This window comes from Macrobrachium rosenbergii, chromosome 56 (genome assembly GCF_040412425.1).
Source record: "Macrobrachium rosenbergii isolate ZJJX-2024 chromosome 56, ASM4041242v1, whole genome shotgun sequence".
NCBI lineage: Eukaryota > Metazoa > Arthropoda > Malacostraca > Decapoda > Palaemonidae > Macrobrachium > Macrobrachium rosenbergii.
The window spans coordinates 23,426,189-23,453,594 of NC_089796.1; the positions used below are offsets into that span (position 1 = coordinate 23,426,189).

At 37.6% G+C, this 27,406-nt stretch overlaps 1 pseudogene across 1 annotated transcript in view; it reads right to left on the bottom strand.

The window, feature by feature from the left end:
- LOC136836756 (annexin-B12-like) overlaps positions 1 to 27,406 on the bottom strand; it is a 55,864-nt pseudogene that overhangs the window by 19,556 nt on the left and 8,902 nt on the right. The window contains exons 3-4 of the transcript XR_010852464.1: positions 26,316 to 27,008; positions 7,295 to 7,471 (exon numbers count right to left, since the gene is read on the bottom strand). The product of XR_010852464.1 is annotated as an annexin-B12-like (transcript). The remainder of the gene's footprint in view (positions 1 to 7,294; positions 7,472 to 26,315; positions 27,009 to 27,406) is intronic.

Below are 27,406 nucleotides of genomic sequence, written 5' to 3' on the forward strand. Positions count from 1 at the left end.
GGGAGAATCATCCTGTGCAGCTTGACTAGTGTTGTTCCTATTCCCAACTGAAAAGACCATTTTCCTTACTTTCCTGGTCATGTACATGAACAGCCAGATGCTCTGATCTTGTGGCTAATAGGATCCTGTGCCAGAAATATGCTTTTTGAACAAACTACTCCATGAAAATTCAGAGAAAACCTGTCCCTCTCACATACAAATGGGAGACACAGGTTGGTAGTCAGCGACATTACTGACTTAGACCAAGATAAAATAATACTTCATAATCCCATCCCTTGTTACAGGGAAGATGGGGGATGCTGGATGTTTAGACCAAAGGTCTTAAACAGAACACTATTACACAACTCAACCGCACCAGGCCAGACCCAGCATGTACAACTCCAATTGTCTCAAGAAAGGAAAGAAAGAGGCAGGGCCATTCATTTGCCTTTTTGTTCTAAGCCTTATGTCATCCCATGTAACCTACACAAAACGCTTTTCTGTCTATACGGAGCCTGACTAACCACAGAACACATTGGACAGCCACCATGGGTCCCGAGCAGAAGGTGTTCAAGGATCTACAGGTAATTCTAGGAGGTAGTAAGAGGTGAAGGCCCTATGCTGGTGCCAGACCCCAGCCCTCAGTACCTGTGGAACAGACAAGTTTTTCATGAATAAGAGGGAAGGGCAATGCCCTTGACTTTATAAACTCTACCCAGACTGAAAGGTCATTTCCATAACTGGACATCCTGTATGCCTTCTTGAGCCTGGTGGTAATAACAAATAGGTGCCAACCTCTGGGCCTAAAATGTCAGGTCCTATTCATATAGTTTGGGAAATTTTCAACTGGCACAGAAGCACCTAATAAGAATTGTCACCAATGAGGTTTCTGAGGGAAATTCAAATCCATTGTCAGGGACTCATAGGTTCTGAGTTACCATCACAAACTGGGGATGAATGAGAATGATCAGTATTTCCACCATCTTAATGCTGGACTTGATACGAAAGACCACAAAACTCACCAATAACCTTTGTCAAAGCTAAGGCTAACAAAAAAACAGTTCTGAGTGTGAAGCCTCTTAGGGGCTTGAACAGGGCCTGTGAGACTGCAGAGAATGAGTTAACTCTGAGGGGCTTGAATGGTGCCACCATGAGGAGACTGTAGAGCAGGGTTTTCAAACCTTTTCTCCGTACCATTTTGGGTATTTTTAATGTCAATAATGTACCCCCATCACTTTGTATAAAGTAGAAACAAAACAAATGCAGAAAAACATTCCATTGTATGTTGCAAGTACTTACTGAAGGGAAGTAAGTACACAACTCTCCTAACATAACCAACAGTATTGTAAACACAAAGAATTCCATAAAAATAAAGAAAATTGTTGATAATTATTTACCTGTGGCTATGCAGTCAGTGGGTGACCAGGCCCAACCCTAACACCGTGGGAGAGCGTGCCCCTAACTGACCCTTGGCGTACCCCAGGTTGAAAAGCCCCTGCTGTAGAGAATAAGTCGCCACATTCTGTAGACCTGAGATTGTTGGGTAAAGACTGCTTGAAGCTCCTCCTTAAACATGGATAACTCAAACAAGAAGTCTTGCTTACAATCAATAACTAAACATTACCCCTACTTATCAGAGGATGCACCAGTGATGGCAAGGTCTGCCAGAAGTAACATGGTAGGAGGCTACAGTGATATACTTCATGGATACTAAATTTGCAGAAGGGAAGGATGCCCCTTATGCATGGAGTCTCTGGATGGTGAAGTTATTTATCAATCCTCAAGCTGATGAATTAGCCTGATGGGGTGTAGCACTGCTGTTCTCAGGAACTGGTCTGGAGATCATGTCATTCCTCCGCATGATAGCTTCTACAGCAAGCGGGGACCATGGTACCCAGAATGACACTCTTGTTTTTAGGGGTAAACCCAACTAACATAATCTGATTTTCATGAATTGCGGTTACTTCCCTACACCATGATACTCTGCAACAAACCCAAGGACCTTTCCTGAGAAAGCCTCCAACTTTGTACTCCACGGGACTTTGAAGGCATATAACCCTTCAGCCCTAACATGCAGCATGTTGGCAAAGACTTTCTACTATAAGGGAGACACAACCTTCCCTGACAACTGCTCATGGGACCACGGTGTAAAATGTCCCTTATCTAAGCACCAATCCAAAAGGCAAGAAGTAAATGAAACCATTCAGAACTGTTGTTTACATTTCTAGGTTCCCCTCTGTACAGCATCTGCCGAACCAATGGGAAGTCAAGGAAAAGAGCCACAAGTGCTGCCATGCACAAACCAGAAAGACTAGGATCTGCACCATCTGCAGGTGTATGGCCTTGCATATAACAATCACCATGGTAAGGAGAAGGGTGACAGGGACCCAACCCTACACCAAGAACAGGCGTTCAGTCACACAGACCCCTAGACCTCATAATCTGGTACCAAAGAATAAGGATCATAAAAAAATTAAAGGCAGTGCTGACTTTTCCCATCAAACCTCCAAAGAAAAGCTAACATGGGAAGAGTCCAGGATGGTCCTTTTCTCGAGCGAAGCCTGTGAAGGTGAGGGATCACAATACACTTGTGAACCTCTACATCAACCCTTCTGGGACCCTTCATGCAAATATTAACAATGTACTAGTGCACAGTGAGATACTGCACTGGTAAAGATTATTGGCTCAGCACATTTTCCACCAAAGTGGAGAGCATATCTCGAGACTTCTCTTTCCTAAACATTGCCCTTATGGACCAAGAAGCTTGAGGAGAACTGCTCTTTTTGGCTTTCTCTCACTTAATAATCTACCTCTTCCACTGTGAGGGAGACTAGCTAGCTGACTCCTTGCTTGGTACCTTGCTACATCCCAGCCCCATACAAACAAAACAATACGTGTCTAAATCCTAAGTAAAGAGTAACATAAATCAACCACAACCACTATCTCACATAGCAATCTACATTTTTCAATCACACTTTCTGAACACTCACCTAAACAGGCAACCACCATTCAAGAGCAATTTAGAATCTAACCACCCCACACACGTTCGTCAAAAAGAATACATTGAACACGAACTGTATAAGTCAGCAGTCCAAAGAAAGACATCTGTACAGGACTGTGGAAAAATAGTGGGAGTTTGTTGACAGTAGGCATTATTCTGTCACTCACCTACTTGTCACCAAATAGCCACATTGTCACTAACCTTCAATGACCATTTCCAGCTGACACCAGAATACTCCTAAATAAGACAAAGGCTTGTATTCTTGTTGGAACGAATTGACATCACTGCACTTTTTGAGAAAGCAGACATAAATTAATAAGTGAATATGATTATGCCATCATCCTTTCGACTAAAGTAAGGTTTACTGACAATACACCTATACTACTGCATCAAAACTGAGCAATATTCCAAGTAATAAGGTTAAGGTGATATTACGTTTAACATAGGCTCTAAAGTTATTTAAAAGTGCCATGCACCACTGCTGTGATTTCTCATCAATTGTTCACATGTATATGCATTCATCTTTTGTTAACTGATTTATATATGTACTGTACTTATTTTTGTCACAATTAGTAACTTCTCTCCCATTTTCATACAATATTTCATTCTTTGGAAGTGTTCCTGAGTTGAAAGATGAGCAGTTAAAATGTATAATATTCCAATCACTGCAGTCAAATGTCCACCTTTAGTGGATTTAGTTCACACTTTCCTCTTACATCCCCCCTTAGGGTGTTGCCACTTCCAGTGTGCCTTGTGTGGTACACAATAAAGATGAAAATAAAAGTCTGGCCCTCGGTGCATTCTTTTGTTTCATGTTCAATCCATTTCCTTTGGTCTTTTTCCACCTAACTGTCAAACTTCTTTACCTTTAGCTTTCTTCATTTTTAGCCTGAGAACAGATCTGTAACACTATATGAATAAATTTATAAATGCTTCAATATACTGAACGGTATCATAAAACTCTTCTTATAAAACAATAGTCTTGTATGAATAAAATACAGAAAAAACAATACACGGTGGAGAGAAGTTTTAAAAATTAGTTTAAACTGTAAAACTAACACAATTTACTTGCTCTCTAAATTCTGAATATCAATTTTCAAACCAACTGTTGGTAAGAGATAAAGTTGAAGTTCTAGGGATGAATGACAAGACAGAAGTACTGTACTGGCTTTAGAGTGATGCGTAATGTGTGCCACATGTCAGGCATAGCAGCTATTAGACACATCCTATTTTAAGGAGGACACACAACCTAGCATGTTTTTGAATTGAGTACAGTCCATATTATAAAATCCTCTTTCCATATAAAATGGGCTAAATATCACCCTTCTACAACTATAGTTGTTTTACAATAATGTCTTGTTCTGTGTCACACCTAGTGAGCCTGTTACTAATTTTAAAATAACTGCACTTGCATAATTACAGAAATCCATATCACTATGGCATAGTATATTACTTAGGCTGTAAGTAACTAATGATCACATGCAAATTAGTACATTAGAAAAAATTATGAACAATATGTAGATAAACAGAAATGAATCGTAGCCACAAAACCTCACTAAGACGCAGTACATTTTGCTGCATTTGGAGATTTCTGATTATGTTGTAAGGTGTCCCATAATACAGTCCTCAGGCATTCGTAACTTTTTCTTTACACTGCTCTACCATATAAGTTAACTATGCCTTATCCTAGCTGATATAAAATGTACATGGCATGAATATGAACCCAATTTTTAACTATTACAAGGAGATACATATCTTGAACCAGGCATAAAATAACTTCATCCACAAGCTTATATGGAATACTGTATAGATTTTTGTCTCAATGATTAAGAAGGAAAAGGCACTAACTCTTGTATACAATTTCACTTACAAGAGGCAGGTCTAGTGACTGCAAGCTGCTAGAAATGTTTCTCTTGCCATTTTCTTACTGCTTTTATCGCCTTGCCTGTCCCACTGACAAATGCCTAAAATTAAACTAATCTTTTGCACTTTTTTCATAAATTCCCATGCACACACCTGGATGATTAACTTTAAAATTAGCCATTAAAAGCAAAACAAAGAATACTAAAGGATGCTGAAATAATCATATACCAGAAAGGGATGCTGGCAATAATCAAAACAAACTAAAAAGGTTACTGGCAATAATCATAAAATTTAAGGTAAATGAAAATCAAAAATAAATGGCCTTATGAATGAACCAAGTAAAAAAAAAGGGGATAATTAAACATCTTATACCTAATCCACCTGATGACACAGATAACTCCATTCACTATGATAAAAGAGACTTACCTTGCATATACATAAAATGCTTTATGAAGAAGTATGTTTTCTAATTAAACCTTTCTTCATACGGTGACTCTATAAGTTACTGTACTTAACTTGAGAAGATTCCATCGCAGTTTCATACAAATATTGTTTATACAATTTACGATAACATATTTTTTGTCATTAAAAAGAATTAGAATAAGTCTACTTTATGCTATCTGTATTAAAAAGAATTAGAATAAGTCTACTTTATGCTATTTGTAAAAAGTCTCTGTTTCTATTATAAGAAAAAAATTAGTCAACCTACAATAATGATCTAGCAACATACACTAATAAAGTACAGGCAGACACACCAGTATCTGAAAAATTACACCAACAATAAGGGAGGAGTATGACTATAAAAGATCATCATATGAAAAACGACAATACAATGAATAAACAGTAGGTCAACTGTGTTTTACCCGCTGTATGAGCTTCACTTCTTTTTAAATGGTGGGTGTCTGTTTTTTGTTGGTTGGTTTGGAGACTTGATAACATATTCTATATAACAAAAAGATACAGTACACATATCCAAATGATACTGTACCATTGATATTTCATTATCTACATAACTACTGCTTGACAAGTGCTGTACGCGATTTTTTTTATGTATTTGTAGTATTTAAAGTGTATGACATCCCTGTTTCATGAAGGAAATACATACAAGAAACACATGATCATAAAAGATATCACTTGAATTTCATTTTCCAAGCATGTGGGTAACTCCTCCACAAAAACAAACATTACACCAATATTGGTGCCATCACAAACTCTCTGTAATTAGCCCCTTACAATTAATGGGTAGTCACTGATCCTAAAAATAAGTTTCTGAGAAGAGGATAGATGCAATACTCCAATAACTGCAATGCAGTCATTAAAGTCTAATGAAAATTAACATCTCCAAGAGATAAGCAATTAATTAATTATGGTTCCATTCTAACCGTAATAATTTACAAATCATAGATTGTAACAGCAGCAAGAAAAAAGTATAAAAATAGGGAAGGCTAGACTGGTTATAATATGTACAGTATTTACAGTAGTTCATGTTACCTTACAATAACGGAATATACACAACAAAAATACATTGAATAATCAAGATTGTGACATTATAGCATTATGCAAAAATTGGAAACGGAAACAAGATACAAATTAAACTTCATCACTGATGTAACAAGAATGGAATTCCTTCCTAATCAAAACAGCATCACACTAGTTTCATGTAGGATATCCATTAGTATTATTACCTTTGCAGGGAGACTTGATCTGAATGGTTTTTTTCTTCAACCTTGGAACAAATGACTTACACCATAAACCAAGGAACCCAAATAATCACACAACCACAAAGACTGATAAAAGATCACCATCCCACCGGAAGTATAGACTCCTGAAGTTATAACTTTTGAAAATGTCTTATTATGACCAATTACCTGCATAACTGAAGATTTATCACTACATTAATCTGGGACCGCTTCTGTTCTTGACCACAAGTTTATATGAAAATTAAAGCACACTGCCAGATGAATATAACAATGTTAATAATCTGGCAAATTAAACATACCCAAATTCACTTACATTAGCAATATGGAAATTTCAAAGGTTAATGTACAGTTGTCACTTCAACTGTACACAAACTACATTATTTAAAAAACTTTAGGCCTAACTTTACATACAAAACACCCTTTAACTATTGGTTAAGCAATTACCTCTTTTTCATGTTTCCTTACCAGTCCTGATAAACTAATCAAAACACCGAAATAGTTTCATTCAAATTATTTAGTTTATGAGTGAGAAGCTTTCTTCATCTACCTCTGTCTATTCTCACGTACATCTCTAATGCCAATGCAAACTCATGATGCATATTCATGCACAATACGGTTGTATTTAAGTTGTCGAGCAAGTAAAACTAAAAATTCAGAAGAAAAAATGTTTTGCATTTACTTAACATTTTACACAGTTACAGAGAACACACGGTTCAAGTTTCTTCCCCATGGGGCAAACTGACACACTAACCCTGCCATAAGCCTGCTGGTACTTCAACAAGATCTGCTGGCGTTCGTGACACGTCCTGCGGGACAGAACATTGATGATCGCAGCCTCATCAGTTCCCAGGCCCTTCATGGCCTTCCTCAGGACAGCTGCATCACTGCTGGGATCAAAGTGAGCCTGGGGCTTCACCGTTGGCATCTCCTGTAAAGTTAATAAACCAATGAGTGTTTCTGTCTCTTCACAGTAATCCCATTGTTGGGGGAAAATAATGAACAAACGAACAAACATTTTCTAAACCTCTGCTTGATGGAAAAAAAATCTCAGCAAGTTTACTCTTTTTTGTTCTGGCTTCTTTATATTCGTCCATATGCCTGGGAGAAAAAATACTGTCTAGCTTTTAGGTGCTTTGCTTCTCCTGTTTTGTAAGCAGGAATATCTATCTACTGTGTATATATATATATATATATATATATATATATATATATATATATATATATACATAATACTTGTGCATCTGCAGATATTCTTTACACATACGATATACAGTATATATATATATAGTATATATATATATATATATATTATATATATATATATATATATATATATATATATATATATATATATATATAGAAGGACAGGGTGACAAGGAGATAGCCGGTCATCAAAAGGTGATACATTTATTGCCGACGCGTTTCGTAACAACATAGTTACATCATCAAGGCTAAAAGAGAAAACAACACAAATTAAAACACATGGAATATAACTTTGACTTTAAGAGTCTCAACAAATTATACAAACTTACATTAAAACAAAACAAGATTTAAAAAGCACCTGCTAGACTAAAGGCTGAAGCTGAATGATTCGGAAAGGAGGGAGAAGCAGCGAAGAAATACGGCTCAAGCCAGAAACAGCTGTATAGAGGTGGTGTGATTGTTTCAACTTGGCACTAACTGTGATAAATAATGACTCTAAGATAAAGCAGTTCGTGTAAACGGCTTGTTTGGCCCAAGACAGAGAAGTCAGAATAGTTAATGCTGGTGTTACAAATTTTTGTGTGATTTCTGATATTAGAAAATTCAGGGATTGGACAATCTGCAGCCAGTACGATGGCTGACACCATTATGTGAATCAGCTCTGACCTTGAGCAATCGCTTAGTCGAACCTACGTAAGTCCCCAAATTACATCTGGGGCAAGTATATTTATATACGACTGAGGATTGCAATAATGGGCAGATTTTGTCTTTAAATTTAAAAAGTGATCCTATTGTAAGGGGTTTTTTGGAATTAAAATAACTTGCAACATATTAAAGTGTTTTCAATTGCAGACTTGAGATTCCTTCTAAATTTGTCATCTTGGATGTATGGAATACTGGCATACAGTTTCTTTCGTGGAACAGTGCTTATGGAAGGGGAGTCTGATAGTTTCTTATTTAGTCTCTGCAATCGCTCGAAATAGAAACGAGAAACCAGTTACGGCAAAGGGTTTATATAAAGAACAGTTCTCTTTATGATATGAACTTCTGCGAAATAGAGTGTAATTGATGAAACAGGGCAAAATTGAATTGAGTTTAAATGATTAACATAGTTAAAAGTTTGAACTCAGAAAAAGTCTTTTCTAAAAACGGAAGTGTTAAAACCATTATCACGAAACACTGTAAACAGGGTCGGCAACGATCGTTTTTCCTTCATCGTAAACTTGATACTCGATGTAATTCACACGTACTATAGGACTGGTCAGCATGGAAAGCTGATTTAAATCAGTTTCATGCTGACCAGTTCCTCTCGTACATTAATGAATTACATCCGAATATCAAGTTTACATTAGAGAGAGGAAAACGATCGATTGCCATTTTGGATGTTTTGGTGTTTCGATGATAATAGTTTTAAGACTTCCGTTTCTTTAGAAAAAGACTTTTCTGGTATTCAGTTCAAACTTTTATAGTGCTTGTTTTATCATTTTAAACTCAATTCAATTTTTTACTCCTGCTTCATCGTGGCTTACACTTCTAACCTCTTCCTGATTCATCATAAAGAAATTTTGTTCTTGTATAAATATTTTACCGATAACTGGTTTCCTCACATGTTTTCCAGACATTGCAAGAATTTCTAAATAAGAAAACTATCAGACTCCCTTCCATACACTGTTCCAATGAAAGAAACTGTATGCCAGTATTCCATACATCCAAGATGACAAATTTAGAAGGAATCTAAGTCTGCAATTGAAAACACTTTAATATGTTGCAAGTTATTTTAATTCCAAAAATCCCTTGCAACAGGATCATTTTTAAATTTAAAGACAAAATCTGCCCATTATTGCAATCCCCAAATGTATATAAATATACTTGCCCCAGATGTAATTTGGGGACTTACGTAGGTTCGACTACAAGCGATTGCTCAAGGTCAGAGCTGATTCATAATGGTGTCAGCCATCGTACTGGCTGCAGATTGTCCAATCCCCGAATTTTCTATCAGAAATCACACAAAAATTTGTAACACCAGCATTAACTATTCTGACTTTCTCTGTCTTGGGCCAACAAGTTAGTTTACACGAACTGTTTATCTTAGAGTCATTATTTATCACAGTTAGTGCCTGTTGAATAATCACACCAATTTATACAGCTGTTTCTGGTTTGAGCCGTATTTCTTTTCGCTGCTTCTCCTTTCCGAATCATTCAGCCTTCAGCTTTAGCGTTCAGCAGGTGCTTTTTAAATCTTGTTTTGTTTTAATGTAAGTTTGGTATAATTTGTTGAGACTCTCAAAGTCAAAGTTATATTCCATGTGTTTTTAATTTGTGTTGTTTTCTCTTTTAGCCTTGATGATGTAAATCTATGTTGTTACGAAAACGCGTTTGCTATAAATGTATCACCTTTGATGACCGGCTATCTCCTTTGTCACCCCTGTCCTTCTATGCTGTGCCTGCTTGTGCTAATCGTATTTGTCATATATATAATATATATATAAAGTATATATATATATATATATATATATATATATATATATATATATATATATATATATATATATTATATATATATCTGAAGACGCACTGAGAAAACTTCACAGCTTGACTGGGACATGGGAAATTCGGTTCAGGAGGGAGCATGAGTAGCTGGGCACTGGATAGTACTATGGCAGCTTGCCAAGGCTTCAGTGGGCGTCTTTGGACTTGTCTGACGAAAATTTAATCAATACTTTCCGTTGGTAATGCTTTATTTATAATTCAACTTACTGACCTCGATATTAAGTGTGTCTATGAGAGAGAGAGAGAGAGAGAGAGAGAGAGAGAGAGAGAGAGAGAGAGAGAGAGAGACTGTATAACGTGGAATTCGTCTGGTAATCTTGTCACAAAGAGAACAGAGAATAATTATTCACTATAAGGGGTTGCGTTATGATTATCTTACAGCTCAATTACTCCGATGTCTCTTCCAGGGTGGGGAACAGATTCTACAGCCCAGGGATCTTGCTACACCCGATACGTGGGAGTAGCGTGTGGATTCATGTACTCGTATTCAACATTACTAAAGCAAATTTGCCTTTGCAAAATTACTAAAATGGTCTTTAAGACAATGAAGTATTTCTGATATAGAATTACTCTAATAACAGGAAAAGTTTTAGATAAAGCTAAAGTTGTGAATTCTAAATCTATTATTACACATTTCTCATCAGGATTTTACAATGCAAAATAGCATCACACAAATATAATGTATATTACAGGAAAGTGCAAGGACGATAATTTGATTCCATAGCTTTAATTCCATGTTTTCATCGTAAATTGACGTTTTCATGCTTCTAAAATGTAACAGTTCATGCAGCAGTTTGTACGAAATATTTATTACTTATCGGGAAAAATTACCAGTCGTTACATCCTGCCCATTTACAAACGTCAAAGAGTTGATAACTGCAGCAGCTGCAGAGACACACCACGCAACTAAAAAGATTAATCCGTTTCCTGACAGCCACAGAGTGCATGCCTTTCTGAGCTTTACGAATAGCGTATGGCAATAATCTGGCTGTTTAAAAAATTCTCGTTTTGGACGAAGAAGAAATATTTTTCTTAATTTAATCCCAATAAGACCAGGATTTATATCTATTCCCATCATATTTCAAATTATTTTTAGATTATCTCAGTAATTCATATACAATCATTATACTGATATCTGAATAACAAAAATCCTGAACAATTTTTTCCAATTTATTACAACTAATGTTACATAACTAAAATAAAATTAAAACGATATTTTCCCTAATTCTTCACAATAAATGATTCTTTTATGTCTCCCACTTCATTTCTTCCCATTTCACCGGCTACCATATTGGCTTGCACCGCCTCTCAATCTCATAATGGAGGCGTGCTAGTTAGTCCCTGCCGGATTCTTCCTTCCCGCGAAGGCGCGGAAGTGAGAACCCATTATGGTAATCAACTGCTGGCATTTAGCTCCTATTTGGCCACGGCTGCTGGCCAACCCCTTTCCCCATATTTCTAACGTGAAAGAGCAAAACTCTGTTTCGCAAGTGCAGTAAGCTTAAGGTCGCTTTAATTTCAATTAAGCTATGCTGAAGTAAATGAATAAATAAAATATACATGAACGTTTGTACTGCAAACAGTTTTAACTCTAAACAAAAGAAAGAAAAGACACAAGTTCATGCAGATTTAACGCAAAGGATACAGTTACTTCACTTTCTTACTGATATCTGAATTCCACTATACTTATCTTCGCTCTTTTCCCTTCATAATAATAATAATAATAATAATAATAATAATAATAATAATAACTGTGCATGAATGCCAGGGAGAATAAGAAAATCCCTGACATTATGACCACCTCGACATAAATTCTACCACCATATTTTCGTGATTGTTGCTATAATAACTAGTCTGTAACCAACCTTTCAAGAGGTATTACCTATAAAAAAAAAGAAGTAAGAATTACAATATTAAACTCCACTTTCAATAAAAATAATAAATTTTAGGTAAAAAAAAAAAAAAAACTTAAAATTAAATTTAACCATAAATTCGAGAAAATTCGACTCTTCTCGTTTTTCCCCTAAACTCGAACAGAACTCTCGAGATATTGTGATACAAGAAAATTTAAATAAAAATTTCAAGTTTATCGCGTTCGTATACAAAGCGGAAGTATTCAACGCGGGAGATTCATCCTTAATTCAGAAACCGACTGTTACGTAAAATGTTTAACGTCACGGCCTTATTCATATTCTGACATTTATCTTAAAATGCCTTTAGTTCACCGCTAGTTTTCTTTCTTTATTATTTCGGATGATACGAAATTATTTCATACAAATGACGATTGCATGTGAATTTACTCTGTATGTGTCTATGTATCAATGTATGTCCTTAATCTGATGCGTATTAATACAAGAGAGAGAGAGAGAGAGAGAGAGTATCGAGCTGTCTTCACTATTTCCATTAATAAAACTGAAATTGAAATTTATGGTTTAAAAGAATTCTAAAAAAATGCTAGATGACCTTTTTAACAATAATACTATCCATTCGGTGGTTTATAAAAAGTTAAAAAGCAAGCAAACAAAAAAGTACTTTGGAAAACATCAAACAAAATAAAACAGCGGGTCTTATCAGTCGAAGCTTGGAGTGACTGGGCAGCGGAAATCAAACCTACTGTAGATAAAAGCCTACAACTGGAAGTTTCATCACAACGAATACCAGGCTAATCCCCTGAATTCAAGGAATCAGATCGTAGCCAAGTATTCAACAGTACTATAAGTCTGTGTTTTCGGGCGCAAATTAATAATTCTTAATTACAAAAACAGAACCATTACCAAACGCGGTGAAACCAGCTTTATTCCTACCTTTATACAGCTAAGTGATTTCAGACTTATTTCTGAGAGAGAGAGAGAGCGAAATTTACCTATCTTTTATGCAGGTTGTCCAATTCTCTCTCTCTCTCTCGTGAGATTTTCAGACCTTGAATCATTTTATGCCACTCCGCGTCTTGCATGACTTACGTAATTTCACGGAAAATAAACATTCCTTCACATCTCTCTCTCTCTCTCTCTCTCTCTCTCTCTCTCCTCTCTCTCTCACACACACAAACAACATTCGTTCTGAAGGAGGCGAGACGGGAGGAAACCACACAAAGAAAGTCTCGACCATGCCTACTAACACGGGACTTGAAAATGATGTTATTCACATTTCTTTTGAGTATGAGTTACACGACCTTGTTTATTTATGACAAACGTCATTATACCGACACGAAATACCGATAACATTTACTCATTACCAACAATCACCGAAGCATTCGGATTGGCTTTATAATGTGTGTGCTATCAGTAGGTCTTAAGTTGGAAATTTTGTGGTATTATATCTCTAAATAAGTAATTTTTCTAATTCCCGTGATTATACGAGTTCCGTTCTCCGCCATAAACAACAAAAAAAGTCACCGGCTTGTCAGAGTAAGTATAAGCGAAACAAAAAGACAAACTGTCAAACTTTAAGACACACCCACTGGCGGCATCACGAGCACTCAAGTTTAGCATCCCCAAGTAGAGACGTGAAAATATTACCAATTTTGAACACGACGTGACACATGAATCTAATTTAACAAAATAAAAGTTAAGAAATAAACTTACAGAGTACTCCATTTTTTCAGACAATGAACACAAACAAAACACTGCAGAACGCACGTACGATAACCTCAGACACCCTTCTCAGACTGGCGACATGGCAACACCCACCGCAGATATATTTGACCACGACGCTACGTTGCCACATGCACAATTTTCTTTTAGAAATTAAAAAAATTAACTGAATGTACGGCATTATACCTTGAATGACTCACAATAAATAGCAGGTGATTTATACAGCTCAAGGGGCAACAAGGCATCGCATTCGTGAATTTTCCTCGATTTGGAAATGGACATACGGGTAAGGTGTCAGCGGTGATTTTTTCCCTTTATTTTTTGGAATTTTACTACACGCTGAGAGCAAGACTTTGCTTGTTATTGTAATCACGCTTGATAAATAAATACCCTCCAAAAATCAAAGACTTCTATCTCTCTCTCTCTATAATGACGGACGCTTCAGTTTGGTAGGTTACGGGTAATGTTTAATACATTGTATGAATTATCTCTCCCCATGTTTAATCATATATTTCTTACAACAAGTCATGCTTGAACGTAGCATATTTTGCAAAGAAAATCGTGCGCGCACAACCAAACCTCATGCCTTCGCTTCGCGCAGGAAATTAACTTTTCCCTTCAACTACATCACCTTTTTAATCTCTCTCTCTCTCTCTCTCTCTGTTGCTCTTTTACCTCTTACTGTATTTCATTCGACAAACTTTCCTCCAAGTCACTTTGGATTTAATTACGTAAAAGGACAAAAAAAAAGTTATGTCGGGACGGGGCCACATTCACTTTCAACCAACTTCTTTGTTTAATGGATCATCACATCTCCACGCCACTTTGCTGGATGCTTATGGAATGACAGCTTTGACGTGGTAATTGGTTACTCACTCAGAGGATAGGCATTAAGGTGTGACCCTCAAACGGCAAACTTCACTTCATGCTAACATTAAGAAACAAAAGACGAAAAAAAAAGTGTCTCACGCCGTGAAGTATCTTCCAACAGGTGTTCGTTCATAACAGCATTTAAGACGTGTCTTTCCCTAAATCTAACATTCGACTTTAGGACACGAGTTGATATTTTTATTAGAATGGACTGTGTGTGTGTGTGTGTGTGTAATGTCTATGTGTGTGCGTGTGTAATATATATATATATATATATATATATATATATATATATATATATATATATATATATATATATATATATTGCAATGGATGAACCTCTTTCCAAGTCACCTCACCGATTTTACACCTGTAATGTAGCAGAGTGGAAATAAAAATTAATTTCAATTGTTTTAATTGCTTGAACTGTGGTTCCATTCACCCCTTCGTAAACTCTCTCCTTCATTCCCCAAAATGATTAAGCCTAACCCCTCTCTCTGTTCAAAATGATTGCCTAAGGCCTTGTTTCCAGGTGACCTTTGAAGATGCCTTCCTTGACGGTGTCAGACAACGGTCAAGGGAGGAGCCAAAAAAGAGAAAGTTGGCAACCCGCCATGTTAAAACCCCTCCACAACGTTAACTGATGCCATACAGCCTATATAGATGCCACCGCGTAATCTTCGAGGTTATTTATAGACGATGCAACAGAAACCGAGGGAGAGAAGCGTGCAGAACGCCACCGATGACAGATGTCCTTAACCTTGCCTGACTCTCAAACTTTCCACGTGTTTGACCCTGAAGTTCGAACCTGTAAACTTTTGTAGTGGCATTTCCTTTAATTCCCTCCTCCATCGCCAGTGCCCTATCGAATGAGGACATGTCATCTTGACGAAGGTAATGTACTGGAATAAGGTTTCTTAGTCAGTCACAATTCCTGTTATTTCTCTGATTTTCATTTATTTTCCATTGTGCGATCACCTTTAGTAATTTGTGTTGGAGCATTCAGTGCTAATGTAATTATGCATTTAGTGTTGAACTGAGTTATTTCACACCATCTGTGCATTCCCTCAGTTCCCTTTGAGCGTCTTGTTATTCTTGCAAGTGACCATCTTGCATATATTGAAGATACGCCTCGACTGTGGAATCACTCGGCTCTATCCATATGCAGTCCCCCTTCTACCCCCACTACGATGTTTCCTGTTATGAAGACATCATCGGCGTAGAATATTTATTCTGTGTAGGATTCATTCATTTAGCAGGCCCTTATTATTACCTGCCCAGTAATTCGTTATTCTTCTGATCTGTGTTTGTTATGTAAACATCATAAGTTAAAGAGAACCCTTGAAGTTTACATATTTTCCTCTCATTAAGAAGGCCTAAGCCACAGATTTTCCTTGCTTTTTGCCTACTGAAGTTGTCCCAATATTGGGTCATATGTGTAATAATTACAGTGAGATTTCTTGATAACTCTTGATAATGTAAGGAAGTCCCTGCATTTATATATTTATATATATATATATATATATATATATATATATATATATATATATATATATATATATATATATATATATATATATATATATGTATATATATGTATATGTATATATATATATATATATATATATATATATTATATATATATATATATTATATATATATATATATATATATATATATATATATATATATATATATATATATATATATATATATATATATATATAAGCATAGGTTCAATTCTGGCTTGAGGTAAATGCACTCATATAAATTCCCTCTGGGTAAACATTATCCTGAAGGTCAAGGGAAATTTGTGGCTTAATATTTAAGCATGAAAAAGCCGTGCATTAGTCAGTGAAAACTTTCACAACAGGGCCACTTCAGTTACCTCCACAGGAGGTCATCAACAATACATCGACACCTTCTACATACACTGGCCCATTTACCCCTCTGTTGTAAGAATTCTCACACTTCCTGAATATTACGGCCCTTCCTTTCAAACATCTCTTTCAACCCACCTATCCTATCTTTTCTTGATGCTCCTGTCATGGTTCCCTCAAGACTGCGGAATTACACACTTTTTACCACTTCTACAAAGATCCACATTTCTCGTCTTGTAAATGCTTCTTACACCACATATCCTACACACACAGCTCATTTCCAAAGCCTCAACTTATTCTATAAACCATTCAATATTCACACTTCACTTCCATAAAGGAGAGCGGGCTTAACCAACTCCCCTTGGCTTTGGTAGACTTACCCATGCTCTTGCACATACCCACTATCTTTCTTGTTTTACCTATCCTGTCACTCATAGTACAATCACTGGCATGTTTACTCCTTCAATACTTACATGTACCAACAAATCATTCTTTTTCATGTAGACAAGCCTACCATAACAAATAAAACAAACTCAATGCCTGGAGACAAAATCAAAATGAAATTTTCACCATTTTGTTGAGTCTCGCCGTGCTTTGAATAGAACTACCATACAGCTGAGAGAAATTACAAACTTGAAGAAATTACTCAGCCTCATCTGTGGTGGACCAAATTGGCATCATCTATCTTTGGGTCAGGCTCGTCTCCCATTCCACCACTACTAACAGATAATGGTAGATTGGTTACTGGGCCTAGGGAAAAGGTTTAACTGCTTCATCGAGCTTTTGAAGCTAAGCAATCAGCTTTGCGTGTCCCCCTCCCTGATACTTGTCATCCTGAACCTATTCTTACAAAATTTGCATTTCGCTCTAGGGGTGTTATGAAAATTCTGGATAATCTTGATAGCTAGGATGGAGAAGATCCTGACGGTTTCTTCCCTTTGTTTTTAAAAAGTTTTTAGTGTGTTGTCTCCCAAGATTACTAGATTTTATACATTTTTATGTCAACATAGTATCTTTGTGGATGAGCTCAAGCATAGTAATACAGCACCTGTTCCAAAGGCATATCTGCTGACTGCAGCAATTATAGGCCAATCTCTATTCTCCCTGTGCTCTCCAAAGTTGCTGAAAAACTTATTTTTAAGCCACTATGTAAGTATGTAGAATCTAAAGGATTGTTAGCCGATAGTCAATATGCACACTAGAAGCAGTTAAGTACCTGCGATGCTCTTTTAGACTTGACTTGCCATTTGCAAGGGAACCTTGATAAGGGTTTTGAGTGCAGAGTAATTCAAATAGATTTTACCACTGCTATCACTTTAGTAAATCACAAGGCACTTATTTATAAACTTCAGAATCTCAGAGTGGGTGGATATGTTTTAGGATTACTTCAAGATTTTCTTACAGTAGGCAGCAGTGATCTGGTGTGGACGGGATCTTTAGTGAACCAAGACCTATTGTGTCTGGAGTTCCACAGGGCAGTGTTCTTGGACCTCAGTTATTTTTAGTGTATGGAAGTGATATGGTTGTTGGCCTGGAAAACAAGATTGTTCAGAATGCCGATGATGCAATGAGAAATGAAGCTGCCCTCAACCTCAATCGGGACATGGACCGGATCAGGGAATGGTGTAGTCGGTAGGGTATGAGGCTGAACTCCAGTAAAGCAAAAACACTATTGATTAGCAGATCCCGTTACAGATTTCCCACCTCATCCTCCCCTTCAGGTGGATGGAACTTTGCTGACTGAGTCTGAAGCTTTAATTATTATATGTGTTACTTCTGACTCGCATCTAACTTTTGAGAAACATCTAATGAAAGTTTCAGTAAATGCACTAAAGTTAGGTATTGTTCGTAAGGCCTCATATATTTATAACAGAGATAAGATCAGTGCAACCTGTTTTAGGTCATTTGTACTTCCTTTACTGGAATACTGTTCTCCGGTGTGGATGTCTGCTTCTGCCAGAGATTTATCACTTTTAGATAGAGTTCTTCATGGTGGTAGGTTTCTGTTTCCTAATAGTAGCAGTTATGACTTGGACCAATATGTAGTAAATGTGTCTCGCTGTCGAACTTCTCAGTTCCAGAGGTTCTTTATTCCTCACACCGTTGGACTGGGGAAAAGCCTCCCCGAGGATGTCGTGCAGTTGGTACTTCAGGAGTTCAAGCGAAAATGTAACGCATTACAACCCTTATATTATTCTTCTTGCATTTTTATACATTTTATCTATATATCTATTTATCAATTTATTTTTATTTTTTATTAAGCGAGATCTCTTCTTCCTGTATTTCCCTTTACTTCCTCTTACCTCTTTCTAATGAACACCATATTCTTTGGAAGCTTGAATTTCATGTCAATGGCCCCTGTGGGCTTGTTCCATATGAATGGGTTTCATCTACTGAATAATAATAATAATAATAATAATAATAATAATAATAATAATAATAATAATAATATCATCCATATTAAAATTCATTACTCCATCTTCCTGGTTTCCTTACACCACCATAACCTTACTCTTCCTCACATAACTTTGCACCTACATCTACTGTTCCTTCTCTGACTTTTAGCATCACTCCATCAATGAAGATACTGAACAGCCAGGGAGATTAAACTAACTTTGTCTCGGACCTACTTTTACAAAAAACCAGTCACTCTCCTGTTTACCTATTCTAACATCCTTCCCTTCCATCGCCGAACCTTTAAATGACTCTCAGTAAATTATCCTCTACCCATTCTCAACGCCCTCGACAGTGCCTTTCTACTGAATTTATCATTCAAACTTCTTACCTAACAGTTTCACGCGAAAACCTGACACCCACCCCCCTAACACACACACTGCGACGTTGGAGGCTCTGATGACGGTGATGTTATCCCTGTGTACTGCAAAGTCATCAACTACAACAGCATGAGCACCGTATAACTGCAGCAACAACTCCGGAGATTTTTGCAAGATTTCAAAGTTCTTTCGATCAGATCGATCTAAGTCATCCCTCTGCCGCTTCCGAGAACAAAGGACGTAAATGGAAATATAACTGCAATGAAACGTATCCTGAGAAATGCAATGACGACTTGAAGTCGCAGCGAATATTGCCACTCGATGCATAGTCACGTCACATTACAGTAAAAGAATCGGACTTGTATATTTTAATGATAAGAGCGCTCGGATGGGAAGCCCCTAAGGCTGAGGGAAAAAGTCGGGGGAGGAGCGGCCGAATTATTATTGTAAATTCTTACACAGTTGAGGATCTTCTGCAGTGATTAACAATGCGAATGACATGTCCTGTGCAAGTGCGTCACGACAAGGTCGTGCTGCGTCACCATTATCAACGCAAGCACAAAGGAATTCGGCTGCCATAAGATGGCGCAACCAATTTCTTTTCCCTGTCTAGAATTATCAACTGCACATAACTTGCAGCATCTTGCCACAACGTTGCATCCTGTAAAATTATTATATTATGGGCAAATTATTACGCCCTATGGTCAGTGCTTGTGGCAAAATGATGCAATCTGTGGCCACTGCTGATTGCCAAGTATGTGTGGACTTTACTGGTGGAAAAAATACTGCAATCTGTAGCATTATTACTGGCACAATACTGCACCGTGTAAGAGTATTTGTAGCCATATACAGCATCCTAAAGCCAGTCCTGTAGATCAAATGTTGCACCCTCTAGCCTACAAAAGTGGCAAAATATTGCCCCCTGTAGCCATGAATGGTGCAATGTATTACATTCGTGGCCACAACTGATAGCAATATACTACATAATGTTGCCTATAAGTTGGTGGAAAAATACTGGAACACATAGCTAGTGCTGATGTGGTACTATATTGCATCCTGTACCCATTATTGGTGGAAAATATATTTCACAATTTAGATATTATCCATTCCAAAATATTATATACACAATGCAAGCCGATATTGGTGGGAATTCATTCCACCCTGAGCCCACATTACACTGTACTTATTCTTGGTGGCAAAATATTGCACCGTTGCACAACCTTGCAGCATGAAGCCTATGTTGTGGCAAGATTTTGAGCCACAACTAACAGTGATGACAAAATATTAGTAGTCACTAGTAAAGGCAACGAAATGCAACAATAGTTTTTACTGGTGGCAATTTATGTATACCAGTGATTGCGTGGCGCTTCAATTTTGCACCATAACAGGACATATGTCAGCTGTTGGGTAATTATCTAAAGGTGTTATGGTTAACAAACAAACTGCAAGCCAGGGTGACACCACTCTCATGGCTCCCCACTACCCAAAAATAAACTTTTTTTTTTTTACTTATCTAACAGCTTTTCAAGTATGGCCAATCTTCCCAAAATATAAAAAAATATATTTCAGAAATACTAAGGTCTACCTATATGACATACTGAGAGAGAGAGAGAGAGAGCATTTTTTGTCTCGAAAGAGCGAAACGAGTGGTTAATTCCCACAACATACATTCAGTCAATTACATAAGCCAGTGTAATTACTGGTTAGCTAGACAAGACAAAGACAGCATTGGTTGGAGGCTGAGAATGAAAACATGGGAATGGGGAAGGGGGTTGAATGACAAGGTTGGGGGGGGGGAGAAGAAGAGAGGAGTACATGCACTAACCAACGATATCAGAGCATTCAAAGATATGCCTGTGAATCTCTTTCTTTAAGGGTACTTCTTATATGTTCCAAGCTATCATAAGAGCAAAGAAAAGTTACAGACAGCAAAAGTCAGAGAATAAAAGTTCCTCTCTCTTTTCAGCCAGTGATTTTTTTTATATACTTTCGTATTATGTGACAAAAAAGAATGGGGAAAAGTATACTCGCTTATATTATAGTCCACTTTTTTTCCCGTTGGCCGAGTTTTTACCTCTTTTATGAGTTATGTGGAAACTTATTCAGCAAAATGACAATTTTTACTTATTCCATATGAATGCTGTGGATTATAAGAATAACAACGAGTCTACAAGTGGCCCACGTCTAAAATAACGTTATGGTAAACGACGCAAAGTAGACCGAGCTACGAAACCCATTACGTAATACAGGGTCCACTGCCTTTGGACTAGAGACTCCTAGAACATACTGTTGGAACACCCTTCCCTCGCCTTTCATCCTAAAAACCCGCTTGGCCTTAAGGCAATCTCTCTCCCTCACACAACCTATTACTACTGTATTTGGTGCACATCAGTGAAGATACATACATGTAGAGTACACACATTCTTTCGTCACAGGCCTTTTCCCCATCGATGGCGTGGTCCCAGAAAGTGCACCCCTTACGATACATCATATATACAATTTTTTTTTTCCCACAGGCCTTTTCCTTACATATGGGGTGGCCCCAGAAGTACAACCTTAAAGTTTTGGCAAATCTTTTAGGATGCGGCTGCTAGCACTAAGGTCTTATCCGTCACACTCGACTAACTGCCAGTTACATAATTTACTGTTTAAAAGTCAACGGAAGTACGTATCTGAAGCCTTGTAAGGTGGCCTTCATGACTATTAGAACATCAAATAAGTTTTATATTATCATGACAACTACTGTTTTTATCAATTTTTTTTTCATTATCATGACAACTACTGTTTTTACTAAGTATTAAGTTCAATTTTATCATAACTACTGTGATTATCGTCAACACATTCTTCTAACGCGTAACTATTGCGCCAGTGCTGTACTGTATACGTGACGCGAATCGAAAGTGGCCTCTTCATCACAAGGGGCGTTCCATCAAGGGTGCTTGGTGATAGGATAACCGGTGTCACTATTTATATGCATTTCTAACGATAGGGTTATCTCACATGTAATGCTTATACGCAGAAGCCGACGGCACGGGCAACCTAGAGCTAAACCTATATGCTGACATTTTTTTCTCCTAAAACTGTGGTTGCAGAGTGATCATTAAAACTTAGCCTATGTTAATTGCGAACTATTTAATAATTCGTTATTTGACCATATTAACTTCTAGTAGTTTTTTTATTTCTCTCTTCTCTCTCTCTCTCTTTCTCTACGGCTGGCAGCTCATCTCTCGGGACTCCGGCCAAACAACCAACCCGTAGACCATATCTTTTATGGGCTTCTCGTCTGCTGCCTTTCTTTCATGTAGGATACGGTATTACATTCTTCAATGCGCATTAAAAGAACTAATAATCCGTTTCAGTTTCAATCCAATTACTAAGAGAGAGAGAGAGAGAGAGAGAGAGAGAGAGAATGAACCTGAAACAAACATTAAACTAAAGTAATACACCAACTACCACTATAACGACAAAAAAAAAAGTCCAAAGCATGCTGTTACATCACGAGAAGAGTCTGGGCTACAACACCCTCATCGATGTTACATGAAAGAGGTCACACTACTATAATATGCACAGAAAATGCAAGATTATTTTATTCTCAAAGCGTGAGAGCAGCTGCTAAACAGTTACAAATTAAAACGGACCTAGTAGATACTTTGTTTTTATCAAAGGCAACAGGAAAATTATTGTTATTTTGTGAATCTATTCTAAAAGAACAGACCAAAATACTAGTGGCTTTACTTACGGCTTTGAGTCAGTTTTGCAGGTAACTTATTCTAGTCAGTTTTCAGAACAGATGTCCCTTTATTCTAATAAATATGATTAAATAAAAAGTGCACTAAATAAACACAATCTCAAAGTTAAGAGTAACTAATACTACAACACCCACAATATTTCTGGCATTCTCAGGATTAGATCCCAGCTCTATGTAACAAGGCTAGTAAGGTATAGCAATGGTAGTTCGGAAAAAAAAAAAAATAAAGTAAAAATAACACACCTCTAAACTGGGAGAAACTAACGCTAAATTTTAATAAATTTTAGCTGAACCATAACAACTGCCAAGGAAAGAAAGCAAAAACTGTATTCACTGTACTTTTTCAGGATCCTTAAATATTGTATTTCTGAAAGATATATGTTTTGTACGACATAGGGCGGCTAAATGTACAATTTACGATTGTGGTTTTTTTTTCTGTTAGCTGATACATTAGTACCACTTCTTTGGGTTAAAATTCAGGAGTGTGAGGGCTTTAAAAATTATAAACGGGGAGCCGTTTGCAAAAGTCCCAAGGAACTCTACCAAATAAAAATAAACCTTCCCTACTAAACGCTACACCCAGTATCACATATGCAAGAGAGAGAGAGAGAGAGAGAGAGAGAGAGAGAGAGAGAGAGAGAGAGAGAGAGAGAGAGAGCTGTACAGATGGTTCTGATGATGAACGCACAGATGTGGGAAGGGGGGTCGGAGACACGGTCTAGGACTCTACAAAGAACGGGGTAGTAGTTTACGTTACCATGCTCGAGGGAAAGAAGGAATCACGGAGTGTATGGGGGTAGACGCAGCCGACGACTATGGCGTGCTGGCGCCATTCAGACGCCAGAAAAGAGAGAGAGAGAGAGAGGCGGAGCGAATATGGTTATCTAATACGCGCCCCTTTTTTGTTATCAAGGGGAGGAACGACGATAAGATATCTTGATGACAGAAAGGACGAGAGAGAGAGAGAGAGAGAGGCCATACGGATACCTCCGCCAAGGCCACTCATTAATAAACCAATCAGTGTACCAGCGAGTGAATGGTACTCATGATGATTCACTTCAGAAAGGACTAAACAGGGCGACGTGAAAACTGATAGACATTTTGTTTCTATGACGAGAAAAACGTTATTTCTTCATCGACCGCGATCGACACTGACCTAAAATGGATCAACTGGATGGATCGACCATAATAACGTTAAAATAAATATATTCCTTATATTTCACGTATTCCTGCTAATGGAAAGACATAGCCTAAGTCAGAAACAAACTAAATGATGCTGTCTCACCAATTGATTCAAACCGAGGTTTTTTCCTGCACCTTTTCAACCTTTTCCTGTTTCAGCGCTGAATGACCTCATTAAGTCCAGCGATTGGCCTTTGGCCTAAACCCTATATTCTATTCTAAAACGTATGACGTATATATATATATATATATATATATATATATATATATATATATATATATATATATATATATTATATATATATATTAGTGCGTGTGTATAAGCCTCATCCCAAGACATTTACACGATATCGAAAGGTCAACATCCAATAGGCATAAACATAAATCACACAAAATATTGAATACCACGTAGGCAAATTGGAGCTCTATCAAATCTATCCATATCAAACACTTTTATCTATCTTTACAGGCGTATTGTAAGCATATCACTCAACATTACGAAGGGAATATCATTCATACTACTCTTTACCTCCAGCAAAAGAATATAAAATACAGATATGTAACACTAAAGAGCGTGTTTTTTTTTCACGTCTCATTTGTACGCCATTAATGAACTTTTGAAACAAATGCATAATGAGGAGAATGAAATATCCGCGCACAGTATTGATGCAGGTTTTTTTCTGACATTTATAAAAGCGAGAAAATACTAAACAAACATCAGGAAATTGATTGTTTTCTTACGCGCATGGCGGTTTATATGAACTAATTGCATAAACAATGAAATTGTTTTTCAAACTATTTTCACACTTCCTGGGCAGTATAACATCACCAAATCGTCTGTAACTACAGGAGTAAATCTTACTTGTGATTACTAGTTGTTTTATTAATTGGACCAAATACTTAATCGTCAGTAAACTATAACACACTGTTAATAAACATCGCGGCTGATAACTGATTTACATGTCAAAAAACAGATGTGAAAGCTGGACACTTGCAAAGTTGAGCACTCTATAGCATATTCCTTTCCTGGATATACAGAGTAAGATACTTGGTATTTCGTTCTCACGGTGGAACATCACTTACGTGGGCCAATGCAGATTGAAAAATGTACTGAATGAACAAAACTGAACATCTGAATCGGATAAATGGATAGACCTCAAATTGGCCAACATTATGCTTTGAATGTGTTCAAGGTTTAGGATAGTATACGTCAATAAAACTTTATATATTTCCCCAAATGCTTCAGAGAAGCACGTGGCTGCAATAAAATAATAACAATTTAAAGTAAATTTTTCACCATAGCTGGAAAAACTACAAACTATAAATCAATACAAGATCACAACAAAGAACAACAACATTACAAAATAACACAGAAACGAAAAATCTTGTGAAAAATACATATAAATAAAACGATTTTTTCACAAAGACACAATCAATAAAAAATAGCAAATAACTAAAAAAAATCTTAAATCACAGTAAATAAAATAAAGTGTCGTATACGATAGATAAAAAGAGCACAAAACTACAAAATGGATACACAACAGAGTAAAAATAAATCTCAAACCATTCAAACAGAACGAAAGCATTTTATAATCAAAAGCAACAAAATATTGAAGCACCAAAATAAAAAGTCTGAAACCAGAACAAAACTTGAATTCTAACAAAATATAAGCAAAAGCAACGAAACGAAGTAATTAAAAGTGTTAAACTGCAATAAATCAGAAGCTGATGTAAATCAACAAAACAGTGGAAGACAGAAAACAATATGCAAGAGCACTAAAAAAAGTTAATTACTGTTAAAAGCACAAAGATGAATACAATCGTAAGGAATAAAGACAGATGTATTTCAACTGAACAAAGAAAAATGAAATGAAACACCGCAGCGCAGCAACAAAAGGGTTATACAACGTCAAAAAAAATTAAAAGAGAAAACAGCAAAACACGAAACCGAGAACTGGGCAGCCTTACTCACTGTGTACGAGTTGATCATCCCTCCAGGACGATACCCCGCAGGAGTACCACTACCTACCCCTGGGTATCCGGGAGAAGCTCCGTAACCGCCGGCAGTTGTCCCTGGGTATCCTGCACCAGGGGCACTGGATCCCAGACCCGGGTACATGGTGCTGGTCTGAGGTGCATAGCTCTGGACAGCGGGTTGCCCAGGGTATCCTCCAGCAGGCGGGTATGGGCTGCCAGAAGCCGGAGGGTAGGGCGATGCCCCCGGGTAAGGAGATCCTCCGGACGCCGGTGGGTAAGGAGATGTTGAAGTGGGGTATGGGGAAGTCCTACCAGGTTGAGGGTATGGGGAGCTCCCTGGGGCAGGGGGGTATGGTGAGCCCCCTGGGGCAGGGGGGTATGGGGAGCCCCCTTGAGCGGGAGGGTAAGGTGACCCTCCTGTAGGAGGGTATGGTGAGCTCCCTGGAGCAGGAGGGTATTGAGCTGGAGGATAAGGGGAGCCTCCAGGGGCTGGGGGGTATGGTGACCCTCCAGGGGCAGGAGGGTAAGGGGAGCCCCCAGGGGCTGGTGGGTAAGGGGAGCCCCCTGGGGCGGGAGGGTAAGGGGAGCCCCCTGGAGCAGGTGGGTAAGGGAGCCCCTGGGGCAGGAGGATAAGGAACCCCTGGGGGGGGAGGGTAGGGGAACCTCCTGGTGCAGGAGGGCATGGAGCCTGAAACAAGAGTAAGGGTATTAGACTTTCTTTTGCTGGGGCGCGACTCTATGGCTGAAGTGTTTAGACGGCTATAGAGCCACTTGAAAAGATCATTCAGGAATTCCGAAAGATAAAAAATCTTGAGAGAGAGAGAGAGAGAGAGAGAGAGAGAGAGAGAGAGAGAGAGAGAGAGAGAGAGAGAGAGAGAGAATTACCATATAATTGTACACTTTAGAAATTGACACTGCATTACCATTCAGAGAATACACCCGTGATATAATTAACTACGTTAATTACATTAATATTTTTTCGTTATAATATACTTTCTCGATCTTACCCCATAAAGACCATTAAGGACTGAGCACAAACGTTCAGTATTTACGGGTTAACATTCTCTCCTACAGAACCCCATTTAC